The following is a 16,653-nucleotide window of genomic DNA, read 5'->3' on the forward strand; positions in this document are numbered from 1 at the left end:
GCTGACCTAAATAGACATTTCACCCAAGAAGACATATAGATGGCTAACAGGCACATGGGAAAATGCTCAACATCACTAATTATTACAAATCAAAACTATAATGGGGTACCACCTCACACTGATCAGAATGGCCATGATTAACAAGTCAACAAAAAACAAATACTAGAAAGGGTGTGGAGAAAAGGGAACCCTCCTACTCTATTGGTTGGAATGTAAATTGGTACAATCACTATGGAAAACCTCATAAAACTAAATATAGAACTACCATATGACCCCACAATCCCATTCCTGGGCATACATCCATACAAAACTTTCCTTGAAAAAGATGCATGCACCCCTATGTTTTTTTGCAGCACTATTTACAATAGCCAAGATATAGAAACAACCTAAATATCTGTTGACAGATTAATGGATTAAGAAGATGTGGTACATATACAAAATAGAATACTACTCAGCCATAAAAAATAACAGAATAATGCCATTTGCAGCAACATGGATGGAACTAAAGACTCATATTAAGTAAAATAAGTTAGAAAGAGAAAGACAAATACCATATGATATCACTTATATCTGGAATCTAATAAGGCACAAATGAACCTATTTATAAATAGAAACAAACTCATGGACATGGAGAACAGACTTGTGGTTGCCAGGGAGGATGAATTTGGGGTTAGTAGATGTAAACTATTGTATTTGTAGTGGATAAGCAGTGAGATCTTTCTGTAGAGTGCAGGGAATTATATCTAATCATATGATTGAACATGATATAGGATAATGTGAGAAAAAGAATATATATATATATTTGTAAGTGGGCACTTTGGAGTACAACAGAAATTGACAGAACACTATAAATCAAATATAATAAAAAAATTATGAAATATTCATGGCTCTTTGTAATTGCAGAAATTTTGTCAGTTTTTGGACTCTTGTATCTTCAGGACTTAGAATAATAATGTCTGGCATATAGTACCTGCTCTATAATGTTTGTTAAATGAATGAACAAGTAAATGAAAAGATGACTTTAAAAAATACATTTAAGGAGCAATTTCAGTGGAAACACATTTTGGAAAGTATTGGATTCATGAAAGAGTTAAATTCTGCTCATTGTTCTCTTCCCCAAGATAAAACAGCTAACTGGAGAAGCGGTCTAGTCTGGGGTTTGTCTTCTCAAGGTTCCCAGGGAAAACCAGTCCATAAGAAGCTGAATCATCACCTTTGCATAGCCCAAAACACGTTCAAGTTTGAAAAGTAAGAAGCAGATCATTGCAGTCAGAATGACCTTCATCAAAAAGTATACAAATAACAAATGCTGGAGAGGGTATGGAGAAAGGAACACTCCTACACTGTTGGTGGAAATGTAAATCAGTAGAGCCATATTGAGAACAGTGTGGAGGTTCCTTAAAAACTAAAAATAGAAATACTATATAGTCCAGTGATCCCACTCCTGGGCATATATCCAGAGAAAACCATAATTTGAAAAGATACATGAACCCCAAGTTTCATTGCAGCACTATCTACAATAGCCAAGATATGTAAGCAGCATAAATGTCCATTGACGGATGAATGGATAAAGAAGATGTGGTGCATATATATACACTGGAATATTACTCAGCCAAAAAAAATGAAATAATGCCATATGCAGCAACATGGACCTAGATATTATCATACTATGTGAAATAAGTCAGACAAGGACAAATATATATACACATATATATATACATATATATGTGTATATATATTGCCTTTATGTGGAATCTAAAAAAAAAAAAAGCACACGCAAAAACACACACATACAAACTTATTTCCGAAACAGGAAGAAATTCACAGACCTAGAAAACAAACTTATAGTTACCCAAGGGGAAAGGGGAAGGGGGTAGGGATAAATTAGTAATTTGAAATTAACATATAAACACTGCTGTATATAAAATATATGTAGCACAGAGAAATCTACTCTGTATTTTGTAATAACCTGTATGTGAAAAAATTCTGAAAAAGCACATACATAACTGAATTGTTCTGCTGTATGCCTGAAACTAACACAATATTGTAAATCAACTATACTTCAATTAAAGAAAAAACTAACAACAAAAAGAAATGAAAAAAAAGAAAAGAAAAAAAAAATGCTGTACGCTCTGGGTCCTGAGGGGATGAAAGCCAGGTACCAACCTCCTGTAGAAGCAACTCTCTGGTGACTCTCATATGGCTGGAATTTGGCAGAAAGCCTATTCTTAAGAAACTGCAATACCAATTTCACAGTCTTCCTAAGTGTAGATAAAGTCAAGGCCCTTTCAGACTCTTTAGGGTTTTCTCACGATTATGTCTTTACAGAATGTTTTTAAAGAAAATGTGAGAGAAAGAGAAACTTTTATTTTTTCTTTTTTTTAGGGCCATGGGTGCAGCATATGGAGGTTCCAAGGCTAGGGGTCTAATCGGAGCTACAGGCACTGGCCTACACCACAGCCACAGAAACATCAGATCTGAGCCGCGTCTGTGCCCTGCACCACAACTCATGGCAACTCCGGATCCTTAACCCACTGAGCGAGGCTAGGGATCAAACCCACAACCTCATGGTTCCTAGTTGGATTCATTTCTGTTGCACCAAGATGGGAACTCCCAGAGAAGCTTTTCTAAACCCAATACGTGTATTAGTCTACCAGGGCTTTCATACCAAAACACCATAGCCTGGGTGGCTTAAATAACAGGAATTCATCGTCTCAGTCTAGAGTCCATCATCAAGGTGCTGGCAGGGTTGGTCTCTCCTGAGGCCTTTCCTTGGCTTGGAGATGGCCATCTTCTTGATGTGTCTTCATCTAGTCTCACTCCTGTGCACACACACTGTTGGTATCTCTTCCAATTCTCGTAGAATTAGAGTCCATACTTATGACCTCATTTAAACCTATACTTCTTTAAAGACTCTGTCTCCAAATATAGTCACATTAGAGCATTAGGGCTTCAACAGATACACTTTAGGAGGTGACTAGGGTGAGCCCTGATCTAATATGACAGGTGTCCTTATGAGAAAAGGAGATTAGGAAAAAACACACATGGAGCAGAGACCATCTAAAGACACCGAAAGAAGACAGCCATCTATAAACCAAGGAGAGGTGTCTTAGAAGAAAGCAAACCTGCTCACACCTTGATCTTGGACTTCTAGCCTTTAGACTGTAAGAAAACAGATATCTGCTATTTAACCTGCCCGACCTGTGGCAGCCCTGGCAAGCTAATATAGGCACCTTTCCAAAATTTCTAAATCCAGTGGGTTCCTATAGCAAATAACCTACAGAAGAGTAGTCAAAATATGTTCTCATTACTACAAAAAGGAGAAATACCCTCGACCAACTTCTACAGGCCTGCTGGTGCTGGTCACAAGACTTTGCCAACTCTACTTTTAAACATAAAATCTTTCCCAAGCCAGACCTGACACTGCTTGCTCACTTTTCTGCTTTTATAGTGCCTACCAAATGGACTACTAAGTGATTAATTACAGATGGTGAACAGGAGAAGCAGAATAAAAAAAGCTCTCTCTCCATGGCATTGTTATCAAGACATTTTACCCAGATGGCTTTGTAGCAGAGGAACTACTCCAAAGAAACAACTGAGGAGAACTTAAAATAAGAGCTCCAGGAAAAAATCAACCCCACTTCCCAGCACTGTGTCAAGCAACAGGAACACCAGAATTGGCCTAATGGAACAAAACAATGACCTATTTATTCTGATATCCTGTCCCCTACTGAGATATATGCCAGAGTCTTTTGAGTAAAAGCTAGACACCTCATAAGCACCTATTGTGCACCACATGATGGAGGGTGGAGGGATGCTCTGGGGAAGATGGGGAGGTGGATGGCTTCCTGAAGTTTGGGGGATGTAGGACAGTGTCCAGTCATTGGTCCCCCTAGTTTGGATTTCTAGGGACCTTGGTTAGCAGGATTTTTGAGCTGCCAAAATATACTGTGAATGGTGACAATGCACACACCACTGTATATTTTAATATTTTCAACACCCCTTATTTTCTCTGAGCCTTGCCTTCTTTGTTCTTCAAGAAGATCACACTATTATCTTTTCTGAGCTTTTTATTTTGACCTTGGGTAAACATTATATATTCAATTTTCCATTCTTGCATGTGAGATACTAATAATTTCCAGAAATCCATAATGATTAGCTCCATTAAAAATGTATGATCTCTAAATTTTCCTGGAGCATCAAAAAAATTATTCTATTTATCTCCACTTGAAGTTTACTTATTTATACCACTGTTTAAAAGAAAAAACTATTTCACTCTAGAATGCTTAGAAAATCTCAATTGCATCCTTGCATTTCCTACTTCTTGCATTATTTTGTTAGAACTTTATTCAATGAATTTCTATTACATAGGATTTGATATATATTCATGAGGTTTCAAAATATACCAACATTTTGAATTTATTAACTGAGTATCTGTATATTCTTATATGAAGAAATGTAAAAGTCTCACAACATCTTGGGTCCTTGGTTCTGTCCATTGTTTGTAGCCTAGTGATGTAATGCCCTCAAACTATTCAATTTGAAATCTTTTAGATGGAAAGAGCTACAGGAAGATGGATAAAAACTAACATGAAACATTATTCCAGAGCAATTTTCTCTGAAAGGAATGCCCTCACTGAAGACAAAATAGGACTCATATGGGAAAATGTTCCATTAGAAGCACTGGGAACTGGGCCATATACAGAGTGTTCTTTAGAGTAGCCTGCAGGGGTAGGTGAAATATCAGCAGAGGATAGAGAGGCTTCCAGGTGAGCTTTCACTTATTCTCCTTTTGTTCAGTTCTATAAATTTGTTTAAAAAATGATATTATTTTCATTTTAGGAGAGTCATTTTATTAAACTCAGTGCATGTGCTTGAAGCAGGAGGGAAGGAGGAAGGGTACAACCTTCAAGAATGATGTAGTCATTAAGGTTACAGCAAAAACTGGTTACAAACAACTATGTGCAAAATGGTGGAATATTCGACTTCCAGGTGACCTTGAGCCTCTTTATGTGCTCATTGTAATACATTAGCATTTAAGTGTCAGTGTCCTCACAGTTCCCAGGCCAATCATAAAAGGCCAAAATTGGGTGGTGGCCCAATTCCTGGGAATTCCTGCCTTTTCCCTGAGATTGTTGGAATAATCCTCCCACTTATTAGCCAATGAAATTACCCAGCCCATAAACACTGACCATGCCATATTTCAGGAACTTTCACCTCCTGAGACAGCCCACACTCTCTCTTTCAATAAATCTACTTCTTACCTATCACTTTGCCTCTTGCTGAACTCCTTCTGTTTTAAGACATAAAGAACCTGAACTTCAATAAGTCCTGAGACAAAGTTTGTTATTTTAATTAAAAGACAGTGGGTTCAAGTCCCAGTCTGGATTTTGGCTAGGTTCAAGTCCCAGCCTGTGGATTTGGGTCCCCATCTGCGTCTTGGCTGGTTAGAATAAGAGCTGGTTAGAATAAGCACATGTGTTCAAGTCCCATGTGAATTGTACAGTTTCACACTGATTCGAAACACATAAAGTACAAAGTAATCTGCTTGTATAATCTGAACTTCATAACAATGCAAGCAAACAATTTGGGAAAATAGCCAGAAAAAGAAAATTATATCATATGAGATAAACAAGAAAACAAATGAAACCTATTTGATTGAATCATTCATGCTCCAGTCAACAGTCCTGATCCCAGAAAACTTTGTAGAAATGGTGGAGTAGTTTCCATACAAGAATGGAGAGGAAGGGAGTTCCCATCGTGGTGTAGTGGAAATGAATCTGACTAGGAACCATGAGGTTGAAGACTCAATCCCTGGCCTCGCTCAGTGGGTTAAGGATCCAGTGTTGCCATGAGCTGTGGTTCAGGGCATAGACGTGGCTCAGATCTGATGTTTCTGTGGCTGTGGTGTAGGCTGGTGGCTGTAGCTCCGATCTCTGATTAGACCCCTAGCCTGGGAAACTCCAGGTGCGGCCCTAAAAGGACAAAAGACAAAAAAAAAAAAAAAAAGAATGAAGAGGAAAAAAAATCCTTTTCCCTCTACCTTCCTAGGTTTGATGGCTGGGGCCTGAAAATCAAACTGGCAAAAGAAATATTAAGAAGAGAAAATTATGAAATTAATTATAAAGTTATAAAATTAATTATATATGTATACACTAGACTTCACAAAGAAAAATGTGGCTTCAGGAGACAGGCAGCCTGGTGATTGAGGTTTAGATCCCACTTTAGGCTAAACAAAGGAAAAGGGATTTGGACTTCTGGACAGAGAAGGCAAGTTTTGGGAAGGCCCTGTGGGGGGTGCTTAAGAGCAATATGATAAAAAATTGTCCTCCTGTTATGTGGATTAGAGTCTTTCAGGTGATGAGTCCTCTTTCTTCCTAATACAAAGACATCTTTATAGATGGAAATTTCCTTTTATAAAAAGGGACATTTTAGGTAATTAGTGGGAGGTAAAGAGGTTTCTTGTATCTGCTGGTTCTCAATTGCCTTAAGTTCAAAATACTCCTCAAGCCAAAGTGGCTTATATTGGGATGCCATTTCTGCTTCCCTTCAGTGACATATTACCATAAATTAACAAATGTGAAATGCATCACTTCCCTCTCTTCTTGTCCACTGGAGAATAAACAGACTTCATTTCATGCAAGGAAAATTACTAAATAATTTAGAAATATAATGTGCTGCAAGCCCTTTTATTTTATAACAAGGATTGGAAAAACTCTTTTACAGAAGACCAGATAGTAAACATATAGCCAGGACTAGGGTAAAGCAAGCGAAGCATCTAAGACAGAAATTTCAAAATGTTTTCTTATTCAGGGTCATGCAGGTGCATGTGGGAATGACTGCCAACTTAAATTTTGTAACCCAGGCTTCTTCCTCACTTCACCCTAGTCCTGATTCCAAGTTAATATGTCATGGTTTGCAGGACAGATGGGCTCCTGCAACTACTCAACTCTGCATTGTAGCATCATAACACCATAGATAATGCTGCATGAATGGGTGTGGCTAGGTTCCAATTAAACTTATTAAGAAAAACAGGCAGTAGGCCAGATCTGGCCTGAGGGCTATTGTTTGCTGACTGTAGTTTTATGGGAATATTTTAAATGAATATAAATATGAAATCATTTGATTTGCCCATTGAATTTAATTGGTATGCGGAAAAAGTCAACCAATGACATCTATTAAAAAACAAGTTTCTAGAATACTTAATGGACTAACATAATTCTGGAAAGAAAGTTCCAGAAGTGGGATCCAAAATGTGATTAATGTATATTAAGACATGCATATTTTCACACCTTTTAAAATTTTTCTTTTCTTTCTTTTTTTTTGAGGGGGGAAAGAAGGGGAGCTTCACCCACTTAATTCACTTGTCAAAATACTAATTTTTTTTAAAGCTAAATTTTAGGAGTTCCCATCATGGCTTGACTAGTATCCATGAGGGTGCTGGTTCGATCCCTGGTCTTGCTCAGTGGGTTAATGATCTGGTGTTGCCATAAGCTGTGGTATAGATTGAAGACACAGCTTGGATCCTGTGTTGCTGTGGCTGTGGTGAAGGCCAGCAGCTGCAGGTCCAATTTGACCACTAGCCTGGGAAATTTCATATGCCATGGGTGTGGCCCTAAAAAGACAAAACACACAAAAAAGGTTAAATTTTAAAATTGCTTTCTCCCACAAATTAAACCACAGTAAATTTAAGAAAGCTGAAATCATATCAAACATCTTTTCCAACGATAATGCTATGATATTAGAAATCAATTAAGAGGGAAAAAACTGTAAAAAAATACAAACATATGGATTAAACAATATGTTACTAAACAACCAATGAATCTCTGACGTAATCAAAGAAGAAATAAAAAAATACCCAGAGACAAAGACATGATGGTCCAAAATTTGTGGAATACAGCAAAAGAAGTTCTAATAGAGAAGTTTATAGCAATACAATCTTTCAGGAGACAAGAAAAATCTCAAATAAACAATCTAAGCTTTCACCCAAAGCAACTAGAGAAAGAATAAACAAAACCCACAGTTAGTAAATGGGAAGAAATCTTAAAGATCAGGGCACAAATAAATGAAATAGAAACAAAACAGCAGAAAAGGTCAATGAAATTAAAGCTAGTTCTGTGAAAAGATAAAATGGAAAAACCTTTAGCCAAACTCATCAAGAAAATAAGGGAGAAGGCTCAAATCAATAAAAATAGAAATGAAAAAGGGGAAGTTAAAATTGACACCATGGAAATACAAAGAATCATAAGAGATTACTACAAGCAACTATATGATGCCAATAAAATGGACAGCCTAGAAGAAATGGTCAAATCCTTAGAAAGGTATAAACTTCCAAGACTAAACCAGGAAGAAAGAAAAAATATGAACAGACCAATCACAAGTACTGAAATTGAAATTGTGACTTAAAAACTTCCAACAAACAAAAATCCAGGACCAGGTGGTGTCACAGAACAACAAAGCTGGAGGGAGCAGACTCTCTGACTTCAGACTATACTACAAAGCTACCGTCATCAAAATAATGTGGTATTGGCACAAAAACAAACATATAGCTAAATGGAACAAGATAAAAAGTCCAGAGATGAACCCACATTATCTATGGTAAGCTAATCTATGACAGAGGAGGCAAGAATATACAATGAAATAAAAACAGTCTCTTCAATAATTGGTGCTGAGAAAACTGGACAGCTTCATGTAAAAATGAAATCAGAACATTCTCTAACACCATACACAAAAATGAACTCAAAATGGATTAAAGACCTAAATATAAGTTCGGATATTATAAAACTCTTAGAGGAAAACATAGGCAGAATACTCTTTGACATAAATCACAGCAATATCATTTTGGATCCATCTTATAGAATAATGAAAAATTTTTAAAATAAACAAATGGGACCTGATGAAACTTAAGAGCTTTTTCACAGCAAAGGAAACCATAAACAAATAAAAAAACAAAGCACAGAGTGGGATAAATTCTTTGTAAATGAAGGGACCAAGAAGGGATTAATCTCCATAATATATAAACATTTCATATAGCTCTCTCTAAAAAAAAAAAAAAAAAAAAAAAGCAAAACAAAAACAAACCAACCCAATCAAACAATGGACAAAAGGAGTTCTCTTGTGGCACAACAGCCATTTAGGTTGCTGCCGTGCTTGAGTTTGATCCCTGGCTGGGAACTTCCACATGCTGTGGGCATGGCCAAAAATAAATAAATAAATAAATAAAAATAAACAATGAGCAAAAAATGGACTTTTTCCAAAGACAGGTAGATGGCCAAAAAACCACATGAAAGGATACTAAACATGACTAATTAATCTTACAGAAATGCAAATCAAGCTAAAAAAGGTATCACCTCACACCAGTCAGAATGACTATCATCAAAAAGTCTACAAACAATAAATGCTGGAGAGGGTGTCAACAAAAGGGAACCCTCATACTGTTTGTGGGAGTGTAAATTAGGACAACCACTATGGAAAACATTATAGAGTTTAAAAAAAAAAAAACTAAATATAGAACTACCACACAATCCTACAATCCTACCCCTGGGCATATACCTGGAGAAAACCGTAATTCAAAAAGATACTTGCACCCCAGTGTTCACTGCAGCACTACTTGGTGACCAGTGTTATACCTGGAACAAAGAAGGTACTTAGGATTACATAGGACAGCAAAGAACATAAACCCTACTACACAGTCTTAAACATAAAAGGGGTTTATTTTTCTGACATGATACAAAACTCCAAAGTAGGCTGTCATGGGCTAGTATAGTCAAGGTCCCAAGTTCTTTCTAAATTTCTGCTTCATCTACTTAGGCAATTTTCTACTCTGTACTTGTAGGAAACATCTGCAAATCTGGCCCTTACCTGTGTTCCATGCAGGAAGAAGGGTAAAAGAACAAAGGGTGAAAACAATGCAGTGGTCTAACCAAGACCAGCACCTGTGCATTTCTGCTTGTATCTCATTGGTCAAAATTGAGTCACAGAGGTATTCATATTTACAAAAAAATCTGGGTCAATATCGTTTTGTTTTTTTGGTTACCTGTGCGGTTCCTGGACAAGAGATCAAACCCACAACAAAGCAGTAGCCCAAGCCACAGCTGAGACAATGCCCAATCTTTAATCTCCAGGCCACCAGGGAACTCCCAGTGTCATTATGTTTTTAAGTTTTTATCGAGAAGTAATTATAGTCACAAGAAATTGCAAAAATCATACCAAGATGTCCCTTGTACCCATCACACTGCTTTCCCCAATGGTAACAATTTCCCTAACTTTCATACATTATCAGAATTAAGAAATTTACACTGGCATATTGTAATTAATCAGACTAGACTACAAGCCCTGTTGTCACTAGTTTTTTTTTTTTTTTTCACAAACTCAACTTTCATTTTTCATATGTCTCTGTATATAGTTAGTTCTGTGACTTTTTATCACCTGTGTAGACTCATATAACTATGGTCACAATCAATATATGGAATAGTTCCATTACACAAAGGAACCCCAGGAGATGAGTCTTTTTAACTACATATATAGCAGCCCTGAACAAAATCAGGGATCCTGCTAGGAAGGAAGAAGGGAAATAGATTTGGGATGTGCAACAAGCAGTACCTGCCACAGAGCACAGCTATTTTAAGCAGATGGAGTTTTCCATGATCTTGGAGGTATGAATAGAGTACATCCACCCCCATTCTTCCTCCTGACACATGCACACCCTTTGTTCTTTAGAAACCTCTCAAACAGATGCCATACAATTTGATTTATCTCATGGTGTAGGGCTGTAATAACCCCATTGAAATGTGCAATATATGGTTTTAAAAAATAGCAAATACATATCTGAGTTCAATACCACTAAAACCACCCAAGAGACCAATGAAAGAACGGAAGGTTTTTGTTGTTATTGTTCTAATGAGAATAATTCCTTGATTCAAGACCAAAAGGCAACAGGGAATGAAAGACTCAGAGGGTCTCAAATTGCATCATGTTTGAACAGGGAGCTGGAGTAAGGGTGACCTCTTAACTAAAGGACCAACCATTATTTTCAGTTTAATTCCAGAGTTTCCTGAATGAAATTCAGTAATTTGATTACCAGGGACCTGATGAACACTTCTTTTTTTTTTTTTTTTCACTAACATGAAAGTTCTCAAGGTGCCAACAATGAAGAGAAATGAATATGAAGAAACATGTAGAGAATTTGCACACTCACTGTAGGCAATCTGGGCTATGTTTGTTATTTTAAGGACATAATAAGCATTAACTTCAAGCTTTCGCCTAGGCATACTTTTATTTTCTCAGGGTCAAAATACTGAAGAAAGTATTCAATCAAGCCAGATTTCTCTAAATGCATATGCATAAAGAACCAGTTTTGAATTAATAAAACTAAGAGCTGGTTCTTTGAAAAGGTAAACAAAATTGACAAACCCCTGGCTAGACTCACTAAGAGGAGAGAAAGAATCCAAATTAAAAAAATTAGAAATGAAAAGTAGAAATCACAACGGATACTGCAGAAGTACAAAAAACTATAAAAGAATACTATGAACAACTATATGGCAACAAGTCTGACAATGTGGAAGAAATGGACAATTTTCTAGAATCTTACAGCCTACCAAAACTGAATCAAGAAGAAACAGACCAACTGAACAGACTGATCACTAGAAATGAAATTGAAGATGTCATAAAAACACTCCCTATAAATACAAGTCCAGGACCAGATGGCTTCACAGGTGAATTCTATCAAACACATAAAGAGGATCTGGTGCCCATCCTTCTTAAACTTTTCCAAAAGGTTTAAGAAGAAGGAACACTCCCAAAGACATTCTCTGATGGCACCATCACCCTAACTCCAAAACCAGACAAAGATACCACCGAAAAAGAAAACTATCAGCCAATATCTTTGACGAGTATAGACACAAAAATTCTCAACAAAATTTTAGCCAACCGAATCCAACAACATATCAAAAAAATCATACACCATGACCAGGTGGGGTTCATCCCAGGTTCACAAACTCTCGCCAAAGTGGGTATAGAGGGAACATTACTAAACATAATCAAAGCCATTTATGATAAACCCACAGCAAATATAATCCTCAATGGGGAAAAACTGAAAACCTTCTCACTCAAATCTGGAACAAGACAGGGATGCCCACTCTCACCACTGCTCTTCAACATAGTTTTGGAAGTCCTAGCCACAGCAATTAGACAAACAAAAGAAATCAAAGGCATCCATATACGAAGAGAAGAGATAAAACTGTCACCGTATGCAGATGACATGATACTATACCTAGAAAACCCGAAGGACTCAACACAAAAACTACTTGAACTGATTAATAAATTCAGCCAAGTTACAGGATATAAGATTAACATTCAGAAATCAGTTGCATTTCTGTATACCAGCAATGAAATATTAGAAAAGGAATACAAAAATACAATACCTTTTAAAATTGCACCTCAAAAAATCAAATCCCTCGGAATACACCTGACCAAGGAGGTAAAGGACCTATATGCTGAGAACTATAAAACTTTAATCAAAGAAATCAAAGAAGATGTAAAGAAATGGAAAGATATTCCATGTTCATGGATTGGAAAAATCAATATTGTAAAAATAGTCATACTACCCAAAACAATCTATGGATTCAATGCAATCCCCATCAAACTACCCATGACATTTTTCACAGAACTAGAACAAACAATCCAAACATTTATATGGAACCACAAAAGACCCAGAATCGACAAAGCAATCCTGAGAAACAAAAACCAAACTGGAGGCATAACTCTCTCAGACTTCAAGCAATATTACAAAGCCACAGTCATCAAAACAGTGTGGTACTGGTATCAAAACAGACAGAAAGACCAATGGAACAGAATAGAGAACCCAGAAATAAACCCTAACACCTATGGTCAATTAATCTTTGACAAAGGAGACAAGAACATAATATGGGAAAAAGAAAGTCTATTCAGTAAGCATTGCGGGAAACCTGGACAGCTGCATGCAAAGCAATGAAACTAGAACACACCCTCACACCACACACAAAAATAAACTCAAAATGGCTGAAAGACTTAAAATATAATACAGGACACCATCAAATTCCTAGAAGAGATCATAGGCAAAACACTCTCTGACATCAACATCATGAATATTCTCTCAGCTCAGTCTCCCAAGGCAATAGAAATAAGAGAAAAAATAAACCAATTGGACCTAATCAAACTGAAAATCTTTTTGCACAGCAAAGGAAACCAAAAAGCAAACCAAAAGACAACTTACAGAATGGGAGAAAATAGTTTCAAATGATGCAACTGACAAGGGCTTCATCTCTAGAATACATGAGCAACTTACACAACTTGACAGCAAAAAAGCCAATCAATCAATGAAAAAATGGGCAAAAGACCTGAATAGACTGTTCTCCAAGGAAGATATACAGATGGCCAACAAGCACATGAAAAAATGCTCAACATCTCTGATTATAAGGAAAATGCATATCAAAACTACCATGAGGGGTTCCCGTCGTGGCACAGTGGTTAACGAATCTGACTAGGAACCATGAGGTTGTGGGTTCGATCCCTGCCCTTGCTCAGTGGGTTAAGGATCCGGCGTTGCCGTGAGCTGTGGTGTAGGTCACAGATGTGGCTTGGATCCCACGTTGCTGTGGCTCTGGCGTAGGCTGGCGGCTATAGCTCTGATTGGACCCCTAGCCTGGGAACCTCCATATGCCACAGGAGCAGCCCAAGAAGTGGCAAAAAGACAAAAAAAAAATAGAAAACTATCATGAGATACCACCTCATGCCTGTCAGAATGTCCATCATTAATAAGTCCACAAATAACAAGTGCTGGAGGGGGTGTGGAGAAAAGGGAACCCTCCTATACTGCTGGTGGGAATGTAAGCTGGTATAGCCACTATAGAGATCAGTTTGGAGATAACTTAGAAATCCATACATAGAACTACCATATGACCCTGTAATTCCACTCTTGGCATATATCTGGACAAAAGTTTCCTTGAAAAAACACATGCACCCAAATGTTCATTGCAGCACTATTCACAATAGCCAAGACATGGAAACAACCCAAATGTCCATCAACAGATAATTGGATTAGGAAGGTGTGGTATATATACACATAGGAATACTACTCAGCCATAAAAAAGAACAAAATAATGCCATTTGCAGCAACATGGATGGAACTAGAGACTCTCATATTGATGAAATAAGTCAGAAAGACAAATATAAATACCATATGATATCACTTATAGCTGGAATCTAATATACAGCACAAATGAACATTTCCACAGAAAAGGAAATCATGGACTTGGAGAATAGACTTGGGGGAGAGGGAGGGAGAGAGAGCAATTGGGAGCTTGGGGTTATTGGATGCAACTTGGAATGGATTTACAATGAGATCCTGCTGAGTAGCGTTGAGAACTTTGCCTAGATACTTATATCGCAACAGAACAAAGGGTGGTAAAAAAAAAAAATGTATACATGTAAGTGTAACTTGGTCCCCCTGCTGTACAGTGGAAAAAAAATAAAAATTAATTAATTAATTAATTAATTTTAAAAAATTAACCAGTTTTGGAACTTCAAGAGTTTCGTCTTAATCAATTTTCTCCAGAGTCTAAAGAATAGAGTTGCCAAACACTGTTTTTGGGTTTTTTTTTTTTTTTAAATCATCTTTCTTTTTCTTTACTCAAAGTTTTATTGCTAAAATATTTCTAATGAATTGAACTCAAATTCCTCATTTTACAAAAGGCAACGAGAATACCAATCACATAAATGGAATACACACTCACACACCAGAAGACAGAAGTGTGATAAGTCCTCCGAGAGGATGACCTATACCGAGTCCCAAACAAACACTCCTCCTCACACACAGTCCTTGATGAGACACATGTGAGAACCAATTGGCAATATGACCAAATGACACTCAATGCTCATAAGTGATCCCTAACAGCAGACACAGGTCAGAACCAATAGGAAAATGCCCAAATAACACTGCATGTTCAAAAGAAAAGTTTGCAGGTACGCACCAGTGGACACAGATCAATGGGACTTGGTGCTGGGGCACATCACTCATCCAGATGCATTTTTCCGTTCCGCCGATGGAAAGCTGAAGTTGGCAGTCAGGGCCGATCAGGGGAGAGACAAGGAAGATCCCCAAACAAATGGTTTCAGCAGCAGCCAGGAAGGACCCCCAAAACCCCTCTGGGGCCAGTAGCCATGAGCAGCAGGCTCATCAAGGCTAGCCTGGTGGTGTCATGGTGGGGCAAGCCCCAGGAGCCAGATCTCGTGAGAGCACAGCTTCATGTGGGAGCCAAATACTTCCAAAAAGTGGTTCCAGCTGCTCCAGGCTCAGAGGCCATTAAAGAGGCAAAGTTGGTGGAAAGGAAAGTTTGCTTTATTTCTGAAGCCAGAAACAGGTGTGTGGGGGGGTGGGGCTCATGTCTAAAGGCCCACTCCCTCCACTGATAACCAGTGGGCAAGAGCTTTTAAAGGGGAGTTTAACGGATGTATAGGCAGAGGGAGGGGATATAGCAGAAACAGCACATAGATCAATGGGACAATGAAGAGGCCAGAAATAAATCCACACACTTATGGTCAATTAATTTATGACAAGTTAGGAAATAGTATACAGTGAAGAAAAGACAATCTCTCCAATAAATGGTTCAGGGAAAACCAAATAGCTATGAAACTGTTCCATATCATGGTTGTGATCATATATATGAGTCTATGCAGGTGAGGAGATGTTACAGAACTATATACACATACATATGAAAAACTTTCTTGTGAAAAAAAAAACTGGTGAAACCTTAATGGGGTGGGAAGTCTAGTCTAATTAATTGCAATCTGTCTATGTAAGTTTCTTAATTTGGTATCATACTGTAGTTTTGGAAGTTGTTACCATTGGGGAAAGCAGTGTGATGATTACATGGGACCTCTTTGTATGATTTTTGCAACTTCTTGTGACTATAATTATTTCCAGATAAAAATTTTAAAAAGTAAAGTTACTGACCCCAATTTCCTTGCAAATATGAATAACTCTGTGACCAACTTTCAACCAATGAGATATGAGCAGAATTGCACAGGTGCTGGTCTTGGATAGGACATTTTATCATACCTAAAGAGGGTAGAACACTGCATGTATTTTTACCTTTTGTTCTTTTACCCTTTTTCCTGTATGGAACACAGACAGGGGGGCAGATATGCAGCTGTTTCCTACAAGTAGAGAGTAGAAAATTGCCTAAGCAGGTGAAGCAGAAAATTAGAAAGAACTTGGGACCTTGACTCTACTAGCCCAGGTCAGTCTACTTTGGGGTTTTGTATCATGTGAGAAAAATAAACTCCTTTGATGTTTAAAACTGTAGTAGGATTTATGTTCTTTAATGTTGCATGCAATAGATAATAGTCACATAATAGACAGATAATAAAGACAGACTGATAGATAATGGATCATAGACAGACAGACAGATAGATAATAGATACATAATCCTAGGTATCGTCTTCTTTGTTCCAAATGTAACCTTAGTCACCGAGGGCCTGTGTGCCACTGGGCTTTTCTTTATCACCCTGAGTAGAACAATGGACAGTGCCCTGGGTGCTATTTTAGGAGTCCCATGTTCTAAAAATTTATCCATGAGCTATTGTTGTATCTTTGGACAAGATGTTCCATTTTCT

The 16,653-nt window shown here is 37.5% G+C and overlaps 1 long non-coding RNA gene across 1 annotated transcript in view; it reads right to left on the reverse strand.

The window, feature by feature from the left end:
- Positions 1-15,983, reverse strand: part of LOC110256378 — a 34,476-nt gene extending 18,493 nt beyond the window's left edge. Inside the window, exon 1 of the long non-coding RNA XR_002337779.1 lies at positions 15,009-15,983. This is a non-coding gene — a long non-coding RNA (uncharacterized LOC110256378). The remainder of the gene's footprint in view (positions 1-15,008) is intronic.

This window comes from Sus scrofa, chromosome 13, assembly GCF_000003025.6.
Source record: "Sus scrofa isolate TJ Tabasco breed Duroc chromosome 13, Sscrofa11.1, whole genome shotgun sequence".
Classification (NCBI taxonomy): Eukaryota; Metazoa; Chordata; class Mammalia; order Artiodactyla; family Suidae; genus Sus; species Sus scrofa.